Raw genomic sequence first — 26,329 nt, 5'->3', positions numbered from 1 at the left:
AAAGAATAATAGCAGAGCTACCACTATTGAGCACCTAATCATGGTGCCAGGTACTTTCTACACATACTTCATGAAATCCTCACAATTGAAGTAGCCTTACTATCTTTCACACACATGATTAAAGTGAGGTTCAGAGAGACTGAATAACTTGCTAAGGGTCACAGCCAGTAAGCAGAAAGGTAGATCATATCTAACTCTCTATGGTGCCAAGATCTGTGACTTTTTGCTCAGCTGCTTCATTGAGAGGGGAGATACTAACCAGTCTAGAGTTCTAGCTTTTCCAAGCCTTTCTTTTCTTGATGTGAATTTATAGAATAACTTGAAAGAAAACAATTTTCTTTGATCATTTCTATGTCAGTTCAGCCCAAAGCACCTCCTCATTGTTGCTGATGGTATTTAGGGTTATCCTTCTTACGGGAGAATAACATGTCTAAGATATTTTGCCAGTCCTCTTTTGTGTCCTACAGGTGCTAGTCAAAGTTCCTCTAGACCTAAGGTACTAATATAATTAATCATTCAAACTGGGACACTTTTAGAAATGAAAAGAAGTGCTTTAATAACTATGCTGGGCACTCGGGGGCTGCCACAGGCAAACTGGAATGAATGGCCACCCTCTTACAACAAACTATAACCAAGCGAGTGTCTCCTGTGGACAAAGAGAGTATTGATGATGGTCCAGTCTTAACTAAACCCTATGCAAAGCAAGAGAACAGAGGTGTGGGGAAGAGAAGCTGGAACAACCAGACCCAAAGCTCTGTCTCACAAGCAGTTGCTGCGTTTCTGGGCCTGGCTGTGTGTGGTGGGAGAGGGAAGGTAGCTGGAAATGACTCAAAATTAGAATGATCATTGTCCCTGTTGCTTTAGGAAGAGGTTCTGCAATTTCAGTGTACTTAAGAATCACCATCATTTTTATTTAAAATTGGGATCCCTGAACTCCATAACTTAGAGATGTTGAAACTGTAGTCTGAGGTGGGCCCAGGAAACTGCATTTTAACATTCCCCCTGCCCCCATAGGGATTTTGATCTAGGTAATTTATGAACTACCCTGGGAAGGAAAACAGTGTTCTATGATATAAAGTCTCTGCATACTAACTCTACAAAGATGGGCACGGTGGCAGAGGAATTCCCTGCAGGACTTAATAACACAGTTATTTACAACATGAAGATTTGTTCACAGGTAACGTCTGTTTGACCTGAATCACCATTTGGATCAAATAAATTAAACTATGTTAACCTTATAATTACTTTCAACATAGATTCTCAGAGATTCTCAGCCATATATGTGTATATACATATACATATATATATATATATATATTCTCATTATCTTAATACTGAATTCAAAGAAGAGAGAGAACATGTTCCATGTTTTCTGATAATCACTATAATAATAGTTGCCATTTATTGAGCAGTGCTCTTGTGCCAGGCATTTATCTACATTACCTCGAATACCAACACCCTCAGAAGTAAGTTGTGTTAGCTGTTTTATAGATGATGGACCCCTGGCTCGGAGAAGGTGACTTGCCTGAGGTGTTGCAACTAGTACCTGGCAGACCTGCCAATTGATACCAGATCAGCTGCCTCGCCCTTGAAATATTTAGTGAACTCAAAAGCACCGTGTGAGCCCTGAAAAATACTTGTTGAAAGGCCACATCATGCATGTGAGCTAGCATGATCTGCTGCAAGAAGAATTCCTAGACAGAATGAAAACTTGAATGGTGACTTTGAAAAATGCTGAGGCATCGCTTTGATATAAAAAGGCAGGATAAAGCCGATTCTCAGTCAACATTTGGGAAACTTGGGGGTACAGCTCACTGTTTACCAGGCTGGCCTCTGGATTTATTTCTCCTTTGTTGGCTGTGCTGCTGCTATGCTCTTTATTCATATTTTCAAGGAAACACAAGTAAAGCGACTGTTCTTTCAGTGCGCTCCCTTCCCATAGTCAGCCTGCTTCTCCAAGTGCCACGGGCTGGTTCCATACGCAGCATGTCTTGTCGAAGGGCTGGTGGCAGCTGCAAGTTGGTGTGTGACACATTGAGTAGTCATATTTCTCTTCTCTGTGGCCCTCCAAAGCCCTTTCCAACATAACTTTTCCCCATCTGTTCTCGTTTGCACTGCATAATAGGGGACAGGTTTTGGAACTTGGGATTCAAAAAACATTAAGAGAAAATAAAAATGAGATGGAATTTGAGTAGAAAGAAACTCACTGGCTCCCCCCTCCCCCTCCTCAGTTACTGGGATCATTACCAGAGTATTAAATTGATCAAGGTTTTCCTCTAGTCGATTCTCTTTATGTGGTAGTGGGGAAATGGGAGAGCATTTAAAAATCTCTTTAAACTGTCTGCATAGCAATGAGATAGACAGCATGGCTGAGTCATTAGCAGATACAGCATTGCCCAGTACCTGACTTAAAGTTTTCCCCCATTTGCTTAGAATCTCTAATAAGTTGCGATAATTGCCTCATGCCTCAGGTTCCTCCCCTATAAAATTGAATGCGTGATGTGAATTTTAGAATACTTAGAGACAGGGTTTTCTAAAGTGCTGTAAGCCCACCTCTGTGCGTGCAATAAATGATTTTGGAAATGATACAAACATCATTAAAATTTAAAAGTAATAAATTTCTTCTAACATACACTAGGAAAAAAACTGCACATGGCACAATATACCCATGATTTCACAGGTATTTTTGCATAGGATGAGGCTAAACTAGGCATTTAAGTTTTAAAAGTGAACAAATTTAAAGAAGAATCTTCAGCAAATAATAATAAAAGTGAATATGGCAAAACAAAAACAAAAGTACAAGCTTAGCGGGCTTAGGAAGCAACTATAGAAGAGCAGTCGTTCTTTTATCCTTTATGTTTATTTTAGGAAAATCTTTATTGTGTGGGCCTCAGGTTCCCAATGTTGGATGAATCGCAGTGTCATCATCAGTCTAGCAGGGGCTTCTAATCCTTTTGAGATCAGCCCTCTTTGAGAATCTGAGTAAAGTTATGGATTTCCCCTGAAAATGCGTATTACCATATGCAAACACACTTCTGCATATAATTTCTCCGTTTTCAAGACCACTTGGAGTCCATCTTTCGACTCTTGGAGATTGGGGGCACATAAATTCAAGGTTGTGTCCACTTGCTTGACAACCTCATTCTCTGCTTTCTTAAGTTCACAGGTCACTTGAGCCTTTAAGCCACACCTTCTCTATTTCTGCAAGGAACACCATCTTCCTTCACTGCCTGCCCAGGGCAAAGCCAGCCAGCCTGCTGCCTACAGTCGTGTAGATAGTACAGAAAATAGCCTCTCTCGCCCCACTTTTAAAACATCAGAAATAATACAGAAAGTTCCGTAGTTGAGACATGTTGTTGCTTGCCCCAAGCCAGACCCATCAGTGTCTTTCCATTTTCCATCAGAACTTGGAAAGAGAGGTGCATGATATGAAACTCAGGAAAGGGTCCTTATTTGTTAATTCTGCAGAGAAGCGTGCCAAGTATCAGAGAGGGGATCTGTAAATGCTTTTGATGATACTGATCCCTTCAGCAAACTCCTTTGGAGCTGAAAATGCTCTGTTTTAGTAAATTACCTCCATAACCCATTTTCCACCCTCTTCTCCAAATACCCAGTTATTTGTGAGAAAGCCAGTGGTAGTATTACTGAGAAGAGTAATGGTGACCACCTGCACTTAATGAACATATCCCAGGCACTGTACCTCCTGCACTGCGGGTTATATGTATCCCTCATTTAATATCCTCAGCTCCCTCGTGAGGCAGGTGGTATTATCTTCTCCATTTCACAGATGAGGAAACTGAGGTTATAGAGTCAGAAAGTGCAAGAACCAGTAATCAGAACCAGGACTGCCTCACTCCAGACCTAGCAGTTTTTTCTTCTGAACTCTGAACTTTTTCCTTTTCAAAGTAGTGAAACATCTTATACTGTCCCTGTCTTTCTATTGTTTCCATCCTCCCCCATCCTGCCCTCTCCAAGAATTTTTGTCCAATTATACTAGCCAATATAGATGTATATCTCTCCTTTTTAAACTCAAATGGTAGCATATGATCCAATTTCCTGAACTTTGCTCCCCCCCCACCCCAGTTACCACTATATTGATGAGCTCAGTTCATAGCAATACATTAAGAATTTCCTTATCATTTTTAAAGCTTCGTAGTGGCTTATTATAAGTATGTATCATAATTTAGGGCCTCACTATCCTATTGATAGATATTTAGGTGGTTTTCAACCTTGCATTTTTACATATAGCACTGCAAAGAAAACCTTGCACATACATCACTTCACAGTTGAGTGAGGATATGTGCGGGAAATAGTCCTAGAATGGAATTGCAGGGTCAGAGGGTGTGGGCATTTGTAATTTCGCAATACAATGTCAAATTGCCCTTCACAGACCTTGTACCAACTTCCAATTTGACCATAATGCATGAGGGTAACTAATAGTATTCTCGATAATTTCACGTTCTTTTTTTACTCCCACATTATGTAAGTTTCATTGTCTGTAAAATGTCTCAAATTATTTCAATAAAAAGAAAAACATAAGGCTTACACTTAGTTTCTGCTCCCTGGTCACATACACACATTACAGAATTTTTGCTGTTGCACGTTTTCACCTACTGTGCTTAGAGCTCCCCCTAACTTCCAAAGGAAGCTCAGAGGTTACACGGTTTAAGGAGTGACTCTCAGCAAGTTAGTCCTGGTGGACCACCCAGCCAGCAGATGGTTGATCTCCAGGCCACTTACCACTAAGCCTTTCCGGGAGTTTCCAGTAACATCTTCTTCCTCCCTATATCCCCAACCATCCCTCCCCTCAGTCCACTGTCAGGCATGCCCACCACAAAGCCCCCTGACTCCAGCCTTCCTAGTGGACCAATTCCATCTTTGCTGCCATGACACTCTATTTCTTCTTCACATTTCTTTGGGAGGTTAATGGCTTTGTGGAAACCTAAAACAACCCCTCTTCAGGAATTGGTAAAGTCTCTTGGAATAATAGAAACCAGCCTTGAAAGAGCTCTTGAATTCATCAGCATTTTCAATTAATTAAAAACCTTAGAGAAGTAATGATATGCATAAAAATTCAAGATGGTAGAATGAGCAGTGACCAAAACCTGGTAAATTAATATGGATACTGTAACCTTTAAGTATGAACAATAAAAAAAAAAAAATCTAAAGGACAAACAGAAGCACCTTCCTCCATCTCTCTTCTTCACAAATTCACATCCCTTTTCTTCCTTTAAATTATTTTTAGATATCAGTTATGTAGCAAAGAAGAAGAACCAGAAGCAGAAGAGCCAGAACTGCTCCTCTTCTTAGTAATAAGGCTTTGTCTTCACAGGAACTCAAGTTCAGTTCAGAAACTTTCAAACGTGGTTTTAAAGGCTTTTGTGAGTCAACTGTTAGTGAATCACACAAAAGGGGCCTTTATTAATAAGCATATTCTGTTCATTATAAAGAAATGAAAGCCTCAGAATAATTTGCCAAATGTTTAAAGAGAAAACAAAAAACAATGTGGTAAACATATCAGGGCTTGATGAGCTGTCTAGGTAATTGGTTGTTTCTATGCACCTGGTTCCAAAGACAATATTTAATGTGTAATCTGCTTCATTTTGCTTGGGGAAGTAAGTGTAACTCTACCCCCTGGATCACATCTGCATTAAAATTAGGGAGGCAGTCTTGTTTCAGTGAGTGGAAATTTATGCACATGAGTTGTCTTTTACATGGAGACAGCAATTATACCCCTAGAAATGCAGTCTGTGGGAGAAAATGACATATTCAATGCTGGGGAACAAAAGCCTAATGGGAAGGGGACATTAACAAGGTTGGGAACCCCTTCCCAACAATTAACATGATCATTTACAAAATCTGCAATGTATAAAATTATTTTAAAAACATGTTTTTCAAAACAATGTGTTTTTTCTCCTTCCTTCTAAAAAAAAAAAAAAAAAAGAAAAAAACAGATTCAGCAGCAACCATGCAGAATCTATTCCACTGTAACACATATTTTTAAATTGCTTCAGATATATTTAAGGACTGAAATAAACAAACTCCAGTGAGTGGTAGGTGACCCCTGGTTTAACAGCCTTATAAGGACTGAGGGGAAAATGTGGCCAAGAATTTTTCGTTTTTATGTGAGGAAGTTGTGGTGTTTGAAAGTAACAATTCCTAATCAGAGTTCTTGAACTCAGGAAGATTGCATACAGCATATGCAAATAAAAGTCTTTATTAGCTAAAACTAGTTTTTAAAAAATGATTTGTTGGTTGACTTATTAAAAAGGACAAAGCTGGAGCCATTAAAATGGATTTAAGTTTTTGTTTCTTCACTCCATCTTCTCTGGAGACTGCAAGAAAGGGATGAGGGAAGATATGTTTTTGGCCCTCATTTCCCTTGTGTTTTCTCTACCTTCATGCTTCCTGGGAATGTATGAACTACTAATGATCACATTTTATCTCATGTACTAATTGTATCACCAGTAGAAAATTACAAGCCCTGCTTAACTAAAATAGGTTTTTGTAAATCCATTTGTTTTTGAGGTTTTCTAAGTTTTTAATTCCTGATCTTAATTTTTGGTGCATTTTTGTTTGAATAGTTTTGCTTCAAATTCAAAGCACTAGTACTTTTTATTAATCTGCTATGAGTTTTTATTTTATTTTGATTTTTGATAACTTAAGTCTTTCAATTAGTTTTGGTATATTTTCAGAAAGTAACATTTATAGAGCAACTTCAGTGGGCCAGGCACTGGGGAAATGCGAGCTGCAAATTCTAAATCCTGACTAACTTTTAGAAAATAGTAGGAATTTTAAATGTGAATAAACATAGAAGAAATAAAGTTTAAAATGTTTCTAATATTTTCTGAACCACTAGAACATTGAAATCATAGATACTGTAAAACAGCATGACAACATGATATATGGGAAGGGGCATGATAGAATGGGGTTAGGAGCTCTGAATTCTACTGTATATTGATTAACTACCTCTTTTGGGGGAATTCACTCAAGTTCTTTAAGCCTCTATTTCTTCTACAGTTAAAAAGTTAAAGTGAAGGTGGAGCCCATTGACCTGGTCTCCTCAACAGATCAATGGCATCAGCATCACCGCCAAGAACAAAAATGGTGGGGTTGGGATAGGGAGGCAGGACTAAATGTTCTCAAAATTAAAAGAGACTTAATAAAAGGCCAAACAACTAAATGATACAAGCAGGTATTGTCTGGGTCCTGATTTGATGAAAGACCTTTCTGAGAAAATCTAGGCAATTAGAATCTGAACTGGGGATGTACCAAGTAATCATTAATTTTGTTAGGCATGTTAGTGGCATTACGTTTGGGTAAGAAAATGTCCATATGTTTTAGAGATGCTTGCCGAAATCTGTAGGAATGGAATGATAAGACAGCCGAGTTTACTTCTAAATAAGACCCCTTCCCCCCCCACAAAAAAAAAGGGGGTGTGAAAGGGGGCATGGGAAATAGATGAATCAAGTCTGGCCTAATCTTGATCATTGTTCAACCTGGTGATAGGTATATGGGGTTCATTATTCTATTTTTTTCTTTTATGTTTATGTTTGAAAGTTTTCATTAAAAAGTAACCATAACATCATGAAATCCTCAAAAAGACAGGAAAAAGAACAAGAAAAGTGGAGTTGTACTACATTTTTCTAAATTCTTTTCAAAATAGAAAACCCCGTCATTCTATTTCAAAGTCTGAACAATGATCACTGTAAAAATATAAAGCAATTTTTGTTTTGATTTTCAAAATCAAATAGTATCTAATTAAGGCTGTGTTCTGATTATTACATTTCACTGGCACCTAATACATAACTAACTGAAAATCAAGTAGAAGCAGACAATTCACAGTAGAAGAACTTCTGATGAACGTTTGATTTGTCAACAAATCTTTGCTTGATTTGTCAACAGGGAACCCCAACCTTTAGCAGCAATAGAGTAAGCTTTTCTAAATTGAAAGCTCATCTCAGCTCTTTGAGAGGTTATATGGAATGGCCTTTGCTGTGTGTTCACTCAGATCAATAAATTGCCTTTTTCCTCTCTCTTCACCAAATGGGTTACGTGGCCATTTTCTATCCAGGAATAATCGCTGTCATCAATACTTTTTCCTTGCTGTTTGTGTATTTCTTTTCCCTTCCAAGGTCCTGAAGAGATTCAAATGTTTTCACATCCCACATGTTGAAACTGCAGTTTCTTAGCTGTGATCAGTATAACATCTTTAGCTGCTAAAGAATGATACGTTTGCTTTTTTCATTCCACACTGGATCTCTGTGTTAGAAACTGGAGGATTTGGGAACCTTTTGTATTCTGTGGTGAAGCACTGGGAGGAACTGAGTCAGAGTTAATCTTCAGGCTGTTAATGAACACAACATCGTGAATCAACTATACTACAGTAAAAGAAAGTTAATATCACACACACACAAATTCAGACTGTTCATTGGCTTAAAAACTCACGTTTGTCAAAAAGAAAAATGGAGTGCGACTTGAGTGCATTTTATATATCCTAGTATATTGGGCCCAGTGTTGATGTTACCTTTTACAGGGGTGGGTGAACTTGGCTGAACAAAAGTTACCTGGCAACTTAGGAAAATCAAAGCTTATTAAAACAGTTTTTTATATTATTGGTAGTAAATACAGTATTATTTTGGGAGCTTTAGAATGAAATTGTTGAACTGTTTTATCAAACTGCAAGGAACTTCAAAGAAGTTAGCAATTTCTTAAGTAAAATAGGAAAGAGTCCCCGTAAAGAAAGGCAGCCAGTCCCATTGCAAAAATGTGAGAAATAATAAGTGGAAACTAAGTCAATCTTTAAAAGTTGTTTACAGATTGGATTTTCTACCTGGTCAATGCTCAGCAGGAAAGAAAAATAGAAAGCTCTTTATACTCTTATCAATAAAAATAACACTAACATTCCAATGGAATAATAGGTAAAGGGCATTAACTGAAAAGAAAATTAGAAAAATACAAACAGTTGATATATTTATGAGCAAGGTACAACCTCATTAGCAATCAAGAGGATGCAAATTAAAACACAGAAGTTTTTAAATTTCCAAATTGGCAAGGATAATAGAGGGTGTGGTGACAAAGACAGTAAAGGGTATGGTGAGGTGGACAAGCTACTGGAAGCAGTTCAGATTACTTAGTGATTGGAAATATGATCTAGATTCCTACTTTGAGGAACCTATCCTAAGGAAATAATGAGATGCTGTAAAAGGTTGTGGTCTATCCATAGGCTTAAATCAGGCAAAAAAATCATACTCAGAGAATATCTAATGACTTGGGAAAATGCTAAGAATATAACTAAGACAAGTAGGAGAAAACTATGCTTATTTCCTTGTAATATATAAATATGCACAGAAAAGATCAAGAGAAAATTATCCCAAATTTATATCTACTTATATCAGAAATAGTAAAATTAAGTGATTTTATCTCCTTTGAAATACTTTTCTCTATTTCCTCTGTATATTTTCATAGTGAACATTGCATTATTTTAATTTTCTTTCTAATAGATTTGTTTATTTTTATTATAACTGTACCAATTACTTTAAAATTTTTAGGAAATACAACATAAGAATAAAAAGTGTAAATATGGTGAGCTAATGTGTACAGGGTATCTTTTGGAGGTAATGAAAATGTTTTAAAATTGATTGTAGTGATGGCTGTAAAACTCCGTGAATATACTAAAAACCATTGAATTGTACACTCAAATGGGTTAATTGTATGGTATGTGACTTTAACCTCAATAAACTTGCTATAAAAACCAAAAAAGTATAAAGATCACCCGCATTGCCAAGATTACCACTGACAGCATCTTATTCCATATCTTCCAAACTCATTTCTGTGCATCATACATATCTGTTTAAAAATTAAAAATCAGATCATACCATGCATATCATTTAAAAAGCATTTTTAATTACAACATGTGTAACTTTCTAATCAGAAAGTATAAAGGGACCTAACGGTGATTAGGACAGCCGAGAGTTCCGAATTCAGCCTTACCTTAAGGAGTTGTGAGACCTTGAGGAATCACATGACTTTTCAGCAATCAACTTTTTCCTTGTAAAAGACAGAGCTGGGACTAGATGAGATTTTGGTCCCTTCCAGTCTTAGACTTCTGTGAATCTATGCTTACTTGAAGGGGGGAACAATAATAGTAGTAAAACTTGTAATTACTTCGTTGTAATAGCAAAGACTATTTAACAATAGGGCCTAGTATTATTGATATGGTGATAAAGGAAGCAAAGGACAGAAGAGTGCACAATGTATAGTTTCATATGTCTACAATGTTTCTGTAAGGAAGCATTAAGAGGGTGGGTGGCTGGGAAAATGGTGATTCTGGAATTTACTTTTTGTTATACAATATATCCTTTTGTATTTGCATACTTTGTATCTTTTTTTTTAAACAAAATAATTATTAGGGGAAAAATCTTGTTAACAAAGGAGTACAGATGTCTTGGGCGTAATGATCAAGCAAACTTGTCACTCACTCCTTTGCTTAAACCCCTTTAATCACTTCCCTGGCTCTGTTCTTGTGAGACCTGCATGAATGGGCTGGGCCACCTCAGTCTTCTCTGGTCACTTCACCATATGCTCCTTTCACTCCAGTCCCACTGGCCTTCTGTTAGTTCCTAGAGAATCTTAAGCTCTTCGTCCCCCAAAATGTCAAACACAGCATCAACAATTTCAGATAATAAGCTTCTTAGTAATTCTAACTTGAGTTGTGGAATTTTGAAACTGAGAGATCTCTGAAATGCAATTCACCCCTCACTTTCCACCTGAGGAGAAGCTAGGCTGAAGCTAGGCTCTGCAATCTGAAGTTACCTGCCTAAGGTCACATAGCTAGTCCTCCGCTATATGTAATTAACCTTACTTAGCAGCTGATCTCTGGAGTTTCATTAAACAAAAGTAGGTTAATAAAAAGGAAGCCTTTGGGGCTTCCCTGGTGGCGCAGTGGTTGAGAGTCCGCCTGCCGATGCAGGGGACACGGGTTCGTGCCCCGGTCCGGGAAGATCCCACATGCCGCGGAGCGGCTGGGCCCGTGAGCCATGGCCGCTGAGCCTGCGCGTCCGGAGCCTGTGCTCCGCAACAGTGAGAGGCCCGCGTACCGCAAAAAAAAAAAAAAAAAAAAAAAAAGGAAGCCTTTGGATTTTAGATATTGGTAGAGTAGGGCTACACTAGGACTTGGAAAATTAATTTGATTTCTTATCCATGAAAATGTCTTCATGATGCCAGTGTTCGGAGGGACCAGTCAGGCAAAGGAATGTTCCTTAAAAACAAAAAGCCACTGTAATGCTGGATTCTACCAAGAACTACACAGTTATATTCAAAATATATTTGTTTAATTTGAGGAAGGAATTAATTTGGTTGTCCTGAGGGCATTCATTCACGGGAGTAGCTTTTAAAAATCCACATCTCTACGATGTAGCAAAATTAACCATAGTTAAGCGAATTAGAAACACAAGCAGCTTCAGAATGTGTGCAAGACCGAGGACAGGGCTGATGGGCATCTAGTCCTCAAGGTTGCAAGGAAATGAGTCACAAAGAGACTGAGATGCAGGCAAAGAATGAGACAAGGCTCTGAGGCCTCTGGGAAATTTTCTTCTGAAAGATATGGACCTACCAGCAGAGCACAAAAATGCCTAATCTGAATTCTATTCTATAATTCCTAACTCCCGCTTCACACATATAAGTCCATATATATTCCTCACCAGTTAGGTTTGTTCCATGATCGTCAGACCCTTTAAAAATATATGCATTTCTATTTTTATAATGATTATTTCTGCTTATGAAAGTAATATAGAAAACTTACAACACACAGACGTGTAAAGAAGAAAATAAGTCAACCCTATCCATGATTCAAAGATAATTACCACACATCTGAAATAATTTCCTTCTAGTCTTTCATCTTTGTGTATATGTGAGTGTCAGGGATTCGTGTGTTTATAAGGGTCATGGAATATTATCTTTGTATCCTATTTTTTCAACTTATGCTTTATTGTTGGCATTTCCAAAATTATTAGATGATGGTCATTCTTTTATATAAATCTTTGTGTGATTGATGATTATTTTAATAGAATAAATTCCTGAAATGGGATTAAAGTATCAGGGTATAAATATTTTTAAGGTATTTGATACATATCATTTAATTATCTTCAAGAAACTGCTTTCCAGTTTACACTCTCCACAGCAACTGAATGTCCTTTAAAAGTCAATCTTACCAACAGATAAGATGCTCACTTGCTGGCAAATTGTGTAAAACATTTTATCTCAGTTTTGTTTGCACTACCCTTTCAATTTTTAGAGTAAACTTTTTCCTAATGTTCATATGTAAAATTTATTTTTCCTTGTCTGTTATGACGTCTACCCAACTTTCTATTAAAAGGTACATTTTGTTGATTGGTAAGTTTTTTTTTTAATATATTAAAGATTTTAACCCTTTTGAGTATATGTTCTAAGTAGCTTCACTACTTGGCTCCCCCCACCCCCTTTTATTTGTTTGCTTGTTCCCTAAGACATTTTAAGGAGAAAAATTTACATAGTCAAGCCAACCAATCTTTATTTCCTCCATAGCTTTTATTTAGAAAGTCCTTTCTGGGAATTCCCTGGCGGTCAAGTGGTTAAGAATTTGCATTTTCACTGCTGCGGGCCTGGGTTCGATTCCTGGTCTGGGATCCTGCAAGCCCTGTGGTGCAACCAAAAAAAATAAAAGTCCTTTCCTCATCCAAAGGTATCTACCTATATTTGCTTTGAGTTAATTTATAATTTTAAAAATATGTGTAACTCTTTATTCCTTCTGGAAATATTTTCAGGAATGGTGTGAGAAGATGCAATAACAGGATTTTGTCCAAGTGCCTCAACATTGTTTAATGAATAATCTTTCTTTTCTGCAGTGGTTTTGTAATGCCTCTTTTATCACATGGTTGGCTCATAGCTGCACACTGGTTTGCATGTAACCCGCTGTGCCAGGAATCACTGGATGAACTTTCCCAAGTGGGAAGTGGCTGTAGCTCCCACAGTTCTTTGAATATGGTGGATGGCCAATAAAGTCTTGTATGAAATGAACAATTAACGAGTCATTCATACACCTGGGAAAGTTTAACTGGAAGATAAACAAGTGTCTGTCCTAACTGGTTAAATGTTTACCTTTTGAGGAAAAGGGTGCCAGTCCTGATAGGATTTTTAGTGACCCTTTCAGGTTATGATTTCCCTTCCACCTCTTACTGTTCTGATCCAGTCATTTCAATCTTTGGAACATAATATTGGTTTCTTATGGGCCTCAGTATTAGGACTAAATTCTAGATCTCAGGGTCTTTTAATTCATCATTCGCCAGGAATAGTTATGATGCAGCTTGGTCAGTATTTCTCACACTTGAGTAATGTATGGACACCTTCAAAAGGAAAAAAATTCCATGGACCTTCAGTGATGCCTTAAATAATTTTTATAAAATTTCATTTAAATAAACTTCATGTTCTTTATAGGTACATAGCAAAAAAGGGTAGTGGAATCATGGTTGCATGGTAGACATTTACATGATCCAGAATATGCATCATATTAATTACTTTAATATGGTATTAATTTCTTTTAAAAATATTGTAACTGAAGCAAAAGAACAAATTTCATAGAGAACTTGGAGATTCCCTAAGAGTATGTGTCCTAGTTCCAGTCTAACAAAACAGAAATGGGAGAATTGCTTTACCATAAACCACATCCAGCCCTCAAACTGTGCGCTTTTTCTAAGCAGTTTGGATGCCTACCCAGCCTTCAATGCTCAACTTAAATGTGAATGACCACTCAACTAGGTGTAAACTAATCTCCATATGCTTGTAACCATTACACAACTGTACAACCAAAACTAAATATGAACAAAACTATAAAACCAATGCTTCAAATAACTTTATTTAATAAGACAGATGATATTGTCTTGCTGAATAAAAATGTCTGCCCGCATTGTAAACATGGTACTGTTGCCTGCTGGGAGCAGGGATTTTTTTTGGTTCTACATTCCCAAATCAAATGAACAGACTTATCAGAATTTGTTTGTTCATTCCTTCAACCGTTAATCTTTATTTTTCTTCCAGAAACCTCTAGAAATTGAACTACAGCACATCAATCCATCATGATTCTCATCTACACCAGCTCTCAAACATCCCACCAATATTCTTCTAAAGAATTTGCTTGTAAAAGTTGATATATATAACTAAGCTGTATTTTGCTTTATAGGTTTTAATAAGCCATGTTCCTTAATACGATTATGAAAGGAAAACACTCTGGGAGCCAAAAAGAAATGGCTTTAAGATGAGAGAAAATCACTCACTGTCGTTGCTTAGATATTTTAAATGAAATCATTTCTAAAAATTATAATTTATATTCTGTATCACTCACAATCTGCAAAATTTTATGGAATAAATTTCCCCAATTTTATAGGAAAATATTGTACAGGACTCTTAGGTTGCTCAAGACTATGTTTCCTAATAGTTTTTGAAAGCTGTTGACTTTTAGAAATGAACATGTTGATCTGGGCGTAAAGGAGGAGGATATGCAGAAAACAGAAGAGTTGCCAATTCACAATGCAGCAGGCAATTAATTAACAAGAGTCCTGCTCCTTGAAACACACGATGGAAGAGATCTGGGAATCTGAGAATAACAGAAGATGTTATTTCCTCCAAGTTACTTTACTAGTGTGATTTTCCACCAGAGTTAAATCAGTGGGTTAGATGTTGGGGTAAGCCCTGGTTCTCAATGGGCAGTGATTTTGCTTCCTCCCACCTCCCTAGACATTTGGCAATGTCTGGAGACATTTTTGGTTGTCATGACTGTGGAGGGAGTCCTATTTACATGTAATGGATAGAGGTCAAGGGTGCTGCAAAACCTCTTACACTGCACAAGACAGCACCCCACAATAATTATCCAACCAAAGATGTCTATAGCACCAAGGTTGAGAAACCCTGGATTAAGGTATCCAAGCCAAAGGACTGTATTTGGGCTGTATCCTTGCGTTGGTGGGCCTTGTGTGAAGGGCTGTATCCTTGTGTATCCTCCTGTTTTATACACAGACACAGACACACACACACACACACACACACTCTATCAATTTATCTATGTTACAAGGCTGCAAGAAATACCCAGAATCCTCCCAGAGAGTCTCCTGGAATACAACTTAGTTTACATGAGGGTTGAGTTAGAGGGTTCTGCATTGAGCCAGCCACAGAATAAGACCACTGTGAAGTTAGAGATAAAAGGAACAGTCAAAAGCTTAACAGGATTCATTAGTTCATTTATTGACTTACTCAGCAAACCTTCATTGAGTACTCACATGTGCTACTCTGCTAGGTATGATGATACATGGTGGACACAACCAAACTTGGTTCCTGCCCTCTTGGAGCTTACAGCCTAGAGGATACTACAAAGCAGCTTACCAAGAAGTCAGTAACATGAGGACGCTGTAAATGGACCCGACTGAGGAATATTTACACAGCAGCTTGAGAAGCTCCCACGTGTGTGTAATCTCATTTGAACCGCACAACAAACCTCATGAGACAGGCTATATTCCCTCTTAAAGAGGGCAAAAATGTGCCCAAGGTCACACAGTTTGTAAGTGGCCGGGCTGACGCTTCAGCCAAGTGACACTGAGGTACCTGCCACATTGTTCTACAGAGCCAGAATACATACAGGCACTCTTGCTTGACTGACCTGTAATTTCCTCTCCTGATTCCCACCAGTCATACAGGTACAAAGCCCTTCTTCCCCTTATGGAAAAATGCCCCCAGCCTTCTACATCTTGCTTGTATAGTACCTGGGGATTCTTTTCTAGGGGTTTCATGTGTATTTGCCTTGTGTTTCTAGTTAGATTGTAAACTCCTGACCTGCAGGGACCAGATCTTCCATTTTCTTTGCAGCCTTTTGCAGTACTGCAGACAGTCACCCAGTAAATGCCTGCTGCATGAATGAACCTGTAGAGATAAAAATACTTTATGGTATTCCCATTTATTAGCTTCACACTTTTATTTGGCTTTGTGATAGAACTGTGCATTCTAAACTTCTAGAGGGCAGAGAAAACGGCTTGGTGTTTTCCTTACACTCAGCAGGCACCATGCAAAATTTGATCCTCACATGCCTTTTTGATGCTCTGTATAATATTAGCACACTGGTGTGTTTTGTGTATCTAAGGACCGAGGTTGTCAGCCTCCCTGTGGCGGGGAATGTCCCTTCCTATCCACTGTAAGCTCTCATGGCGCCTAGGACAGAGCCAGATTACCGCAGAACCCCCTCCTCCCGCCCCAAATGCATATTTTTATTACTAAGGAGGCGGACTGCAAAAATGGCAAGCTCTTGCATAACCCCAGACCTTGCGAGGAAATGAGCGAAGTGGAAGGGGATCTGAAGACAGGTCAGAAATGGCCTGGATGAGAATGTCGAGGCTTCTCTCCGAGAATCCAGCCTAAGTCTGTCAAGCTGGACTCCAGCCGCACGCCGCCCGAAGTCCCGGGCCCGGGAGGCAGCCCGCCCGCCCCGCGCGCCCCCGGGAGCTGTCCAGACGGCCCCGCCCGCGCCTACCTGGGCACTCACCCCGCTGCGCAGCCTCTCCACCTCCCACCCCGGCCGCCGCGAGAGCCCGGCTCGGGCCTGCCCCGCCGCCTCCCCGCCTCCGAGGAGCCCCACGGGCGGTGCGTTCGCAGCCTCCTCCTCGCCGGCCAGACAGCGCCGGGCGCGCCGGGGGCGGCTCGGCCAGGCTCGGCGGGGCTCGGCGGGCTCGCCCCCGGCTAGGCGCCTGCAGGGGGCGCGGGGACTGCCCCGCCCCGCCGCCTTCCCTCTCCCTCCCGGCTCCCTGGATCCGCGCCGGGAGGAAATGATGTGTTGCTGCCTGGTTAATCACAGCTCCAGACACTCATTGGCCGAGCGCTCCGCAGCCACTTCCTTCTCCTCCTCCTCCCGCTCCTCCCGCTCCGGCTCCTGCTCTTTGCAGCCGCCGCCGCCGCCGCCGCAGCCTCCCCCTGGGCGCTGGGGGAACTTTTCTACTCTCAGTGACCGTCCTCCCCCCCAACCCCCGCCGCCCCCCGGGCCAGCCCCTACCCGGCCCGCCCGCGGCCGTCTTTCCAGCCCGTGCCGCAGCGCCTCGGGAAGTTTATTCCGCCCGCCCTCCTCCCCTTCCTTCTCCGCCTCCTCTTCACCCCGCCTCCCCTCCCTCCTCCGGCTCTTTCCCCGGGGTGGCTGCCGCTGCCGCCGCCGCTGCCAGGCTGCTCCTCGGCCAGCCGCGCCGGCCCCAGGGCTGGAAAGCCCCCGGCGCCCCGCACCGGCTCGCCGCACCCGCCCGCCGCAGCCGCAGCCGCCGCCGCTCTGGGCCGGCCGCCGGCCCTCGGCCCCGCGGAGTTCCGGGCTCCCTCGCCGGCTGCACCGCCCCGCCCCGCGCCGCGCCGACCTGCAGCGCCCGGCTGGCTCGCACTCCGCCTCCCCCGGCTCGGCCCCCCGCCGCCGCGGGACCAGAGGTTAGTGCAGATCGCCGGCCGCGCCTGCCGGAACCGGGAGGACCGAGGGAAGAGGGAGCCTAGCGGGAGAAGGGGCAGGAATTGGGGGTGGGAGGGTGGGCGTCTGAGGTGCCTCCCCCTCGCTTTCATTCCTTTCTCCCCCAAGCCGATTCACTCTCGGTGGGGGAAGCCGCCGCGGAACAAAACTGTCTTGCTGTGGGCCTGAACTGCCGGTGGGATGTGGCAGAGGGCAGAGGCGCGGAGTGCGGTGGTCTCTGGTTTGCAGTGTGTGTGTGTGTGTGTGTGTGTGTGTCTGTGTTTGTCTGTGTGTGTGTGTGCGCGCGCGCGTGTGTGTGCATGTAGTGAACTCCTTCAGGGTGCGCGCCTCTGACTTGTAAATCGATCTGACCGCCTGGCCACGGGGCTCACCTTCCTAGCTGAGCTTGGTAGAGAGTAAAGGGATGGGCGAATCACCCCCACCCTCAAAATATCCGTCTCTTCCAAGAGGAATTTTCTGCTGGAAAGACAGCCAATAAACTCTGCTCAACGCCCTCCCTCCCTCCGTTCTTCCTAGCTGCAGTTTCAAAAAGCTTGAAAGCCAGGAATGTGGGATTCATCTTCCGATCCCCAGAAGACAAATGTGGTTACAGATGTTGCACGGTACTTTGCCAAGTTTAAAACCCTTCCTTCAACACGGTCACCAAAACAGCGAGGCTAGACCCTTGGGTGCGCTGGGGAGAGATGTGGGCCTCTGGGGCTGCCGGACTCCCTAACTTCCGTCAGGTTCTAGACTGCCTCAGCTCTGTCCAATTTGTTCCAGATAAGTCTCCCACTCTCCCCAGACTCCCCTCCTTTTCCCCGGGAGTTTTGAACGCTCCTTGCATGGGAGAGAAACTGTAGAAGAAGCTACTTAGGGAAGAGAACATTCCACTTAGTAGCAAAAGAAAAGTCTTGGTTAAAAAGTTGTGCTTAATGTGGCTTTGGGAGAGAGGTAGCAAAGTAATACAATGGATTTGTTAATTTTATTGGGCTTTCTTTCTTTTTTGAAGTGTGTGAGGTGGGAGTTCGATGATGATGAGAAAAGGGACTGATCTCATACGTAGTTTGTATATTTTTGAAAAGAGGCCCTCGTATTTAGACACGGACTAACCCAGTGGTTTTAAAGAATCCTGTCCCACAGAAGCAGACTGCTCTGACAGCCCAAGGAAAGGCGGTGGCAAAAAATAGACACCACCTCCCTTTCCCCCCACCAAAATTCTTCCTGGAAAGGTGGTGGTAAGAAATTTCAAGAGCTGGGCTGATCCAAGTGGCGAGCCTTAAATGGAAACACTATAGTATGTCCTGGCACTTGTCTCTGGAGGTGGGTGGCTGGCAGGGGGCCCGGGCTCGGGCAGCCAGCAGACACTAGACTTGTGCTGACCTCAGACACTGGCCTCACCACCCAGTTTTACAGTATGCTTGAGTATGAATTATGGATCTTCACCATTTCACTGATAGGGACACAGGGGTTGGGAAGTTATCTTAGGCCTGGTCAGGACTTGGATCACCTGGCTTCTAAGACCAAGTCTCCTTTCTTGTGATGCAGTTGTTTTTGTTTTCTGTCCTGGGATTAAAAAAACAGAAGTCTTTTGAGGCTGAGATGTGTAGGCCTTAGACATGATGGCATTGTGTGTTGGATAATCGCATTTCTACCGTCACCCCTTCTGAAAATACTGAAAGGTGGTGAATGATGTTGCAATAAATTCTGCATAGATGGCAAAAAAAATCAAGGGCTGGGATGGGTTCATTCTCTCCTTTTCTAGAAGTATGGGTAAGTTTTACTTGAAATGGAGAGAGTGGTTTTAAATAAGACTTGATATAGGTAGTAGTTTTACAACTTTCGTACCTTGGAAGAGAGTGATCATTTGAATCCGAATAAGTTTCTTGTTACCTCTAAGTAATTTAAAAGGATACTAAGGATGCAGAGTAAAGATGGAGGAGTATGCCATATTCAGGAATGTGGCGAATTAATTTCAGAAGTGAGGAACTTAATTCCGTTAATAGTATTGTAATGTTTTGTTTTCAAAATAGTGATTTACCAAATTTTGTGCATTTGTCGACAGAACGGATAACAGTGATTGAATCAGTAAATAGAGACTGCCTCTATCTTACCCTAGATTGCACAGAACTAGTCCCGTGATGATCGTCATAGGCTTCTAGGTAAGGTTGGACTGAGTAGTCCAGCTTTCTGGGGGAGGGAGGGATGGGGTAGAAATGGATTTGAAAAATGATCCTGCTATTCAAGGTCATGAGGTGAAGATGGAATCAATGCGTAAATAGTGTACTTTAGGCAAACAGGAGCTGGGACTGGAAACTCTCCTCTGTGCTTGCTCTGCTGTTGGATCCCTGACTCTTGATTTATTTTTACATGTTAGAAATTAGGGAGAAGTAAACTACTGATGGTGGGAAAATCCTCTGATATGTTTTGAGTGAATTTAATGACAGATATGTTGATTTGGGGAGGAGGTGGACTGGATACAACATGCCAGGCACTCTGTGCTCAGCTCTTTACACGCACTTTCTCATTATATTTTCACAACAACCATATGGTTTATCATCATTTAATTCCTTTACAATAAGAAATTGAGGCTTGGCAAAATTAAGTTGCCCTAAGCTGTAGAGTTAGTCAGTGGTGGAGTGGGGGAACCAGGAGTTTGTGGGACTGTGGAACCCATGTTCTCGGCCATTCTTGCCAGTGTTTGCCAAAGGTCATTCATTTGTACACTGTCTTCATGAGTTTACCATAGCTAAGTCTGTCTCAGTCTATTAATTAGTTAGTATTTGTCTTTAAAGCAACGATTCACATTTAAAAAAAACCCTTAAAGACATCATCTTTTAAGAAGAAACAATATAACACTGCTGTATTTGGAAAGCCAACTCACTGGTTATGATTAGGAAATAATCCTAAAGATGCATTCATACTTTAAAAAAAAATTATTTATTTAGTTATTTTTGGCTGCGTTGGGTCTTTGTTGCTGCACGCGGGCTTTCTTTTTTCTAGTTGCGGCGAGCTGGGGCTACTCTTCCTTGCAGTGCGCAGCCCTCTCATAGCGGTGGCTTCTCGTTGCGGAGCACGGGCTCTAGGCGCGCGGGCTTCATTAGTTGTGGCATGCGGGCTCAGTAGTTGTGGCTCTCGGGCTCTAGAGCGCAGGCTCAGTAGTTGTGGTGCACGGGCTTAGTTGCTTCGCGGCATGTGGGATCTTCCCGGACCAGGGGTCCCCTGCATTGGCAGGCGGATTCTTAACCACTGCGCCACTAGGGAATCCCAATGCATTCGTAGTTAGATTGAAACCCAAGTTCAGGACAATGAATTCCGTGTGTGTGTGTGTGTGGTGTGTGTGTGTGTGTGTGTGTGTGTGTGTGTGTGTGTGTGTGTGTGTGTGTTTTGCGGGGACCTGGGGATTTGGGTGGGGGAGGTAGGTAGATGATACAGTATTGGGTGATATTCTGGTTTTTGGATTAAGTGATGTGTTCATGGGTGCTGATTTTATTTTTAGACTTTATAACCTACATACACGATGCATACTTTTTTATAAAAAGATAAAGGAAATTAAACACATAACCATTAACATAATGATTACTTGGGGAGTATTTCACTGCACTATGTAGACTTAGCTTGGTGCCTGTGTGAAGTAGGCACGCAAGAACTGTTGGCTGATTGACAAGACCCCAGGTGATAATTTTAAAGCAAGCTGATTGTTGTCACACCTGAATAAGATTGAGGTATGTCCCCCCACCTGCCCCCTACCCATTTTCTCCTGCTTCCACTCGCATTTCCAATATTGTGACTAGAATAATAGCATGGACTGTTGCGTGGTTTCTCCTGACTGCGGTTATGGGAGACATGGGCTGGGCTGAAGCTGGCACTTCTCAGCATCACCTTGTCTTATATATCTAGTGCTCAGGGTGGGGCAAAGAATGCTGTCATGAAGTGTTAAAACGCTTTCGGTTTTACCCAGTGTAAGTGTGACCGTTCAGACTGGGAAGCCGCTATTTAAGTTAAAGCAGTGCCTGGCTAAAATGTTCACAGCATTAAACTGGCGAGCCTCTGAAATAAAGCCATCAGAGATTTTAATTGGAGTCCACATAGTCTCCTGTTTTATTTTCCCAAGCAAATATTGGGCACTGTGGCTTTATTCCTGGAAATGAGGATTTGAATTGGGTTTCCTGGTACAAAATGCTTTCTTTGATCTCTTGGAGTGAAAACTTTGTGTTTTCTTCTGTGGCCAACTCCAGCTCTTAAAAGAACCAAATGGGATACTTACCTCTTTTTTTTTTAATACTTGGCCATAGACTGCTCTTGCTTGCCATGCTAGTTTAAGAATCAGAAGTTCCAAACCAGGATTTGTCTATTGGGAAGGGCCTTCAGATTAAAGACCCCTTGTGAAAGAGCTTCATCTAGAGTTGGTGTGGTTGGCACATCACAGCCTTTGTTTCAGATAGAAAGTAGTTTTACTTGAACTTATGCTCTCAAAATTAACTAATAGGAGACCCAGCAGCTTCCTTTTTGAAGTTGAAACAAATGTTTCCCCCTACCCCCAATATTCAAACCGGCTGCACAGTTGAATAATATTCTTGTGCTCTTGTATGTGTTTCTGGAAATCTGAGCTTGTTTATATGTCTAAAAGACTCTCCTGTGATCCAGGAGAGCTTTGTTTTCCAGAGCCACCGCCACTCAGTTGTTTGATTTTTGGGTTTCAGTCTTTGACCAACATTCCACTTTGCCCATTGGAGTTGCTTCATTGTTTGCTCTGGGTATTTGACCTTTATTTCTGTGACTGGGAAAGTGACTTCACATTTTAGCCTTTCCAAATTTTGTGGAGGTTCGTGCAGCAGGTGAAGTTTGTTTTTGGAGGATGGGCTAGGTCAGAGGGTCCGATTTAGCGCAGGTGCCCTGATGGATTTGCAGGAGTTCAGTTCTCTCATCAGAAGGCTAAACCTTGGCTGCACTGTCCCTCTTTCCCCCACTTTTGAGGACAGTCAAATCCTTCAGGGCTCAGAATGGTTGGTCATTGCAAGCAAGAATGCTTCCTGGATTTTGCCTTTTGACATTCTTTTAGTGTTTCGTCGTCTTCACTACTCATTCTGGGACTTGATTGATCTCTTGGAGGGCAAGGACTTCGAGCTATTCATTCCTCCATTTTTAAAGTTCTACACAATTCATTTCTCTTCACCAATTTAAAACTTTTCAGATTCTCTCACTGGGATCCTTGAGGTCAAGGACTGTGTTGTATTCATCTTCTGTGTATCTCTTGCACCTAATATAATACCTGGCCCGGACCACACAGTCAGTAAATTGTTTTTCAATTGCTGAGAGAATGACTGGATGGTTGCACGTGAAAGGAGCAAAGGAAGCCAGTATTCTAGACAGTCAGGGAGGCGGTCGCAAGAGAAGATGATGCCAGACACAAGTCCTTAAGTGTGTTTGGGAACCAGGGACAAAAGACACTCTAGGTTGAAGAAACTGTTTTTGATATTCCTTTATTATGCTTGGTATTTTAACTTAGTGAACTCAACAAACATCTATTGTATTTTCTTCGTATATGTTTCCTTTTTTTGATTGTTTTTGGAGTTCAGGATGACACCTCTTTTTTGGGGGAAAAATATCTCAACTAATTTTTCCTAGCCTGCAGAGCCAGGACTCCTGCAGTACCGTGTCTGTGGCTGGGACTCAAACACTGGTGAATTGACTCCTTGACACTAACTTTCTCCTGTTGCGTATGTTCTCAAACAGTTGACCGTGAAAATAGTGTGGTAGACAGTGCTGATGTGAGAGGTGGATGACCTCTTGGGAAAATGGACAGAATCCAAAGTAAACTCCTCTTTCGGTAGGTTTTTAAGGGCTGATTTGAGTGGGTGTCCCACGTAGACCTTTTCCACTCGAATGTGTGACAGCTGGGTGCCTTGCTCATCTGTGAAAGCCGGATGGACCTTTGTGGCCACCATGCAGCATGGATGCCATTGAAAATAAGATTGCTCTAGTTTTTGTTTCTTTTTTAGGCATTTATAGAACAATTATTGACTGAACTAAAAAATAACCTGGAGTTTGAAGAGAAATGTGCAGAGGGGATAAAGGAAGGTAGGGGTAATCTCGGACAAAGCTAGATATTAGATGTGGGATGGTACTTGGAGTTTGGAGAGCAAGTAATGAGAAAAATGTGCCATAAAAAGAACTTGAGAAAAAGCATTTCTGGTCTAGAGGGGATAGGTTGAGGAGCTATTTTAAACCAAGTTCTGAATCTTCACTTTTGCCGTGATTGATAAGTGGTGTTACACTCTGGGTGAAAATCCAGTGTGCTTGTTCACTCTCCTTAAGTGATAGTTCAATGCTTATAAGTAAATAACCACCAAGAGAGCCAGAGCTTTTGGACTTGTAACTTGATGTCAGGGACTGACAAGAGATAGAAATATATGGAGGGACAACCAGTGGGAAGAAAAAGTGTAGGTGGTTTTCTAGAGTGGCTCTTAACCTTCCTTTATGGGAATAGGAAAATGGTAAGGGAAAAGTGTGCCAAATGATATTTTTTATAGGCTTTTTTGAACTTGAAGAACTGAACTATTGTGCACAACAGGTGGCAAGAACAAACATTCTCCTATTTTATGAGTGTGGCCTAGTAAAAAATGGAAAATCTGAGTCCCCAGAGATTATATAAACACAAACGTTCTATTTCAGTGTTTTAAGAACATTTTTGACCCTCAGCAGTTGATTTTACATCATGACTGAGTGCACATACACATGCATATTAAAGATAAAGCTGAATTACACATTTTACAAAACACTATTGCAATGCTTTCTAATTTCTATTCAATTTTTGTTACAAAAAATTCTGGTCTCTATCTACTAAGTTGATTTCACAACTTGCTAATGGGTTCTAAGCAGCTGTTTAGAAAAACCTATTCTAGGTATTGTGAAAATCAGCCTTAATTTGTTTATTGAGTATTTTCTAATCTGAGTGAGAATTCTGTTTTTCTTCTTGTATGAGTCTCAGTCACTCTGCAGATGGTCCATACCTCTCTGCTCCCCCAATCCCCCCAGTCCTGGGGTTCTTCTCTCTGTGTAGGGGTCTTTGCTTGTTTCTCCAAATCAGCTTAAAGTGACTAATACGTGTTTTGGACCAGCTTCAAGAGTGCATCATAATCTTGATCCCAATCAGCATCGAAGGTGGGACTAATTAATTTAAACTGGTGGCAGGAGCCACTTAGCTCCCTGTTTATTTAGATTATGTTTGAATGGGAGGGTGACTTTTCATAATATGGGGACAGCAGGAGTGCCTATGCAGGTCACGTGCCCCAAAAGGACGAGAGAGAGGTGGGGAAGATATCCCTGTACATTTATTGTTCAGAAATGCAACACGTGGTTAGTAGGGTACAGCTCTTTGCATTCAAAGATGTAAGTAAGAGCACAGTCCCATGGCGGCGACCATCACTGTTGTCATTGTCCTTACCATTAACATTTCCCTGCCTTGCTGCTGCTGCTTCTGCTTCATCTTTTTCCCCTTTGTCCTTCATTTATTAAGCATTTGTCAAGTTCAGTAAAACCAAGTTGATCTTAAGGTGCACTTGAGTAAGGGTTTGAAGAATCACACATGTAACTATAAAGGGCAGAACTCTGAGTATCTTGGTCACAAGATACAGAGGGATAAGGATCAACCAACACCTTTGAGGAAGTAGCTGTTTGGCTGGCCTTGGAAAGAGGTACCATTTTGATGTTATCATTTGGAGAGGTATCTGTATGTGTATAGGCTGTGGAATAGGCGACATTCCAAAACCAGGGAATGGGACAAGTAAATACAAGGTAGTTGGCTTTTGTTTGAGTCAAGTTGTAAAAAATAGAGTTATACATATATTTTTTTAAATAAATTTATTTATTTTATTTTGGCTGCGTTGGGTCTTCGTTGTTGAGCACAGGCTTTCTCTAGTTGCGGTGAGCGGGGGGCTACTCTTCGTTGTGGTGGTGTGTGGGCTTTTCATTGCGGTGGCTTCTCTTGTTGCGGAGCATGGGCTCTAGGTACGTGGGCTTCAGGAGTTGTGGCACGCAGGCTCAGTAGTTATGGCTCCTGCTTTAGAGCACAGGGTCAGTAGTTGTGGCGCACGGGCTTAGTTGCTCCGCGGCATGTGGGATCTTCCCGGACCAGGGCTTGAACCTGTGTCCCCTACATTGGCAGGCGGACTCCTAACCACTGTGCCACCAAGGAGGTCCCAGAGTTGTACATATTATTAATCACTAGAATCAGACTCAGTGCCTTGAGGTGTAGCTTCTTGGAGAGGCATTAAGACCTGAGACATCTCAAAGGAACAGCAGACTCATGTCTCTGGGTTTGCACTGATTTCCAGGCCAAAGTGTCCTGAGTAGAATGGCCAGTGCTGTTTAACTGGTTATACTGCATACCCTCTCCCACTTTAAAAATTTTTTTTTTTGCCAAGCATGTATGGTAATTCCTGGAAGTTATAAAAGTTAAAAGCTCTTTGTGATGTGATTGGCGTACCTTAAGGTGAGAGCACTTTAGAAGAAAACTTAGAAAGGGAGATTCAGAGCCAAATTATGGTTTATTTTGAATACCAGACTAGAGGTTTTAGACTTGATTTTTAAAAAGCAGCAATAAGATAATAATACCTGTGAAGGAGGACCTGATCAGGCCCCTTACTTGTATTCTCTCATTTAAGGCTCATACAACTCTGTGAGATACTTCATCTTATTATCCCCATTCTACAAAAGGAGAGACTGAGACTCAGAGGGGTGATGGAGGATGTCTGAGGTCCCACGTCTGAGCTTTAACCCAGGCAATACATCCCCAAGTCACCATGCTTTATAGCAGAGGTTGAAAACTGATGC

General features: G+C 41.5%; 1 protein-coding gene across 1 annotated transcript in view; it reads left to right on the top strand.

Annotated features, from left to right (window-relative positions):
• Window positions 1–17,395: 17,395 nt before the first annotated feature.
• Window positions 17,396–26,329, top strand: part of ACVR1 (activin A receptor type 1) — a 127,790-nt gene continuing 118,856 nt past the window's right edge. The window contains exon 1 of the mRNA XM_060105912.1: window positions 17,396–17,478. The gene's annotated coding sequence lies outside the window, so the exon portion shown is untranslated. The remainder of the gene's footprint in view (window positions 17,479–26,329) is intronic.

The sequence above is a fragment of the Mesoplodon densirostris genome, chromosome 8 (assembly GCF_025265405.1).
Source record: "Mesoplodon densirostris isolate mMesDen1 chromosome 8, mMesDen1 primary haplotype, whole genome shotgun sequence".
In the NCBI taxonomy this organism is placed as follows: domain Eukaryota; kingdom Metazoa; phylum Chordata; class Mammalia; order Artiodactyla; family Ziphiidae; genus Mesoplodon; species Mesoplodon densirostris.
The sequence above is the reverse complement of the archived record's forward strand: the minus strand, read 5'-3'. Positions and strand labels throughout refer to the sequence as shown.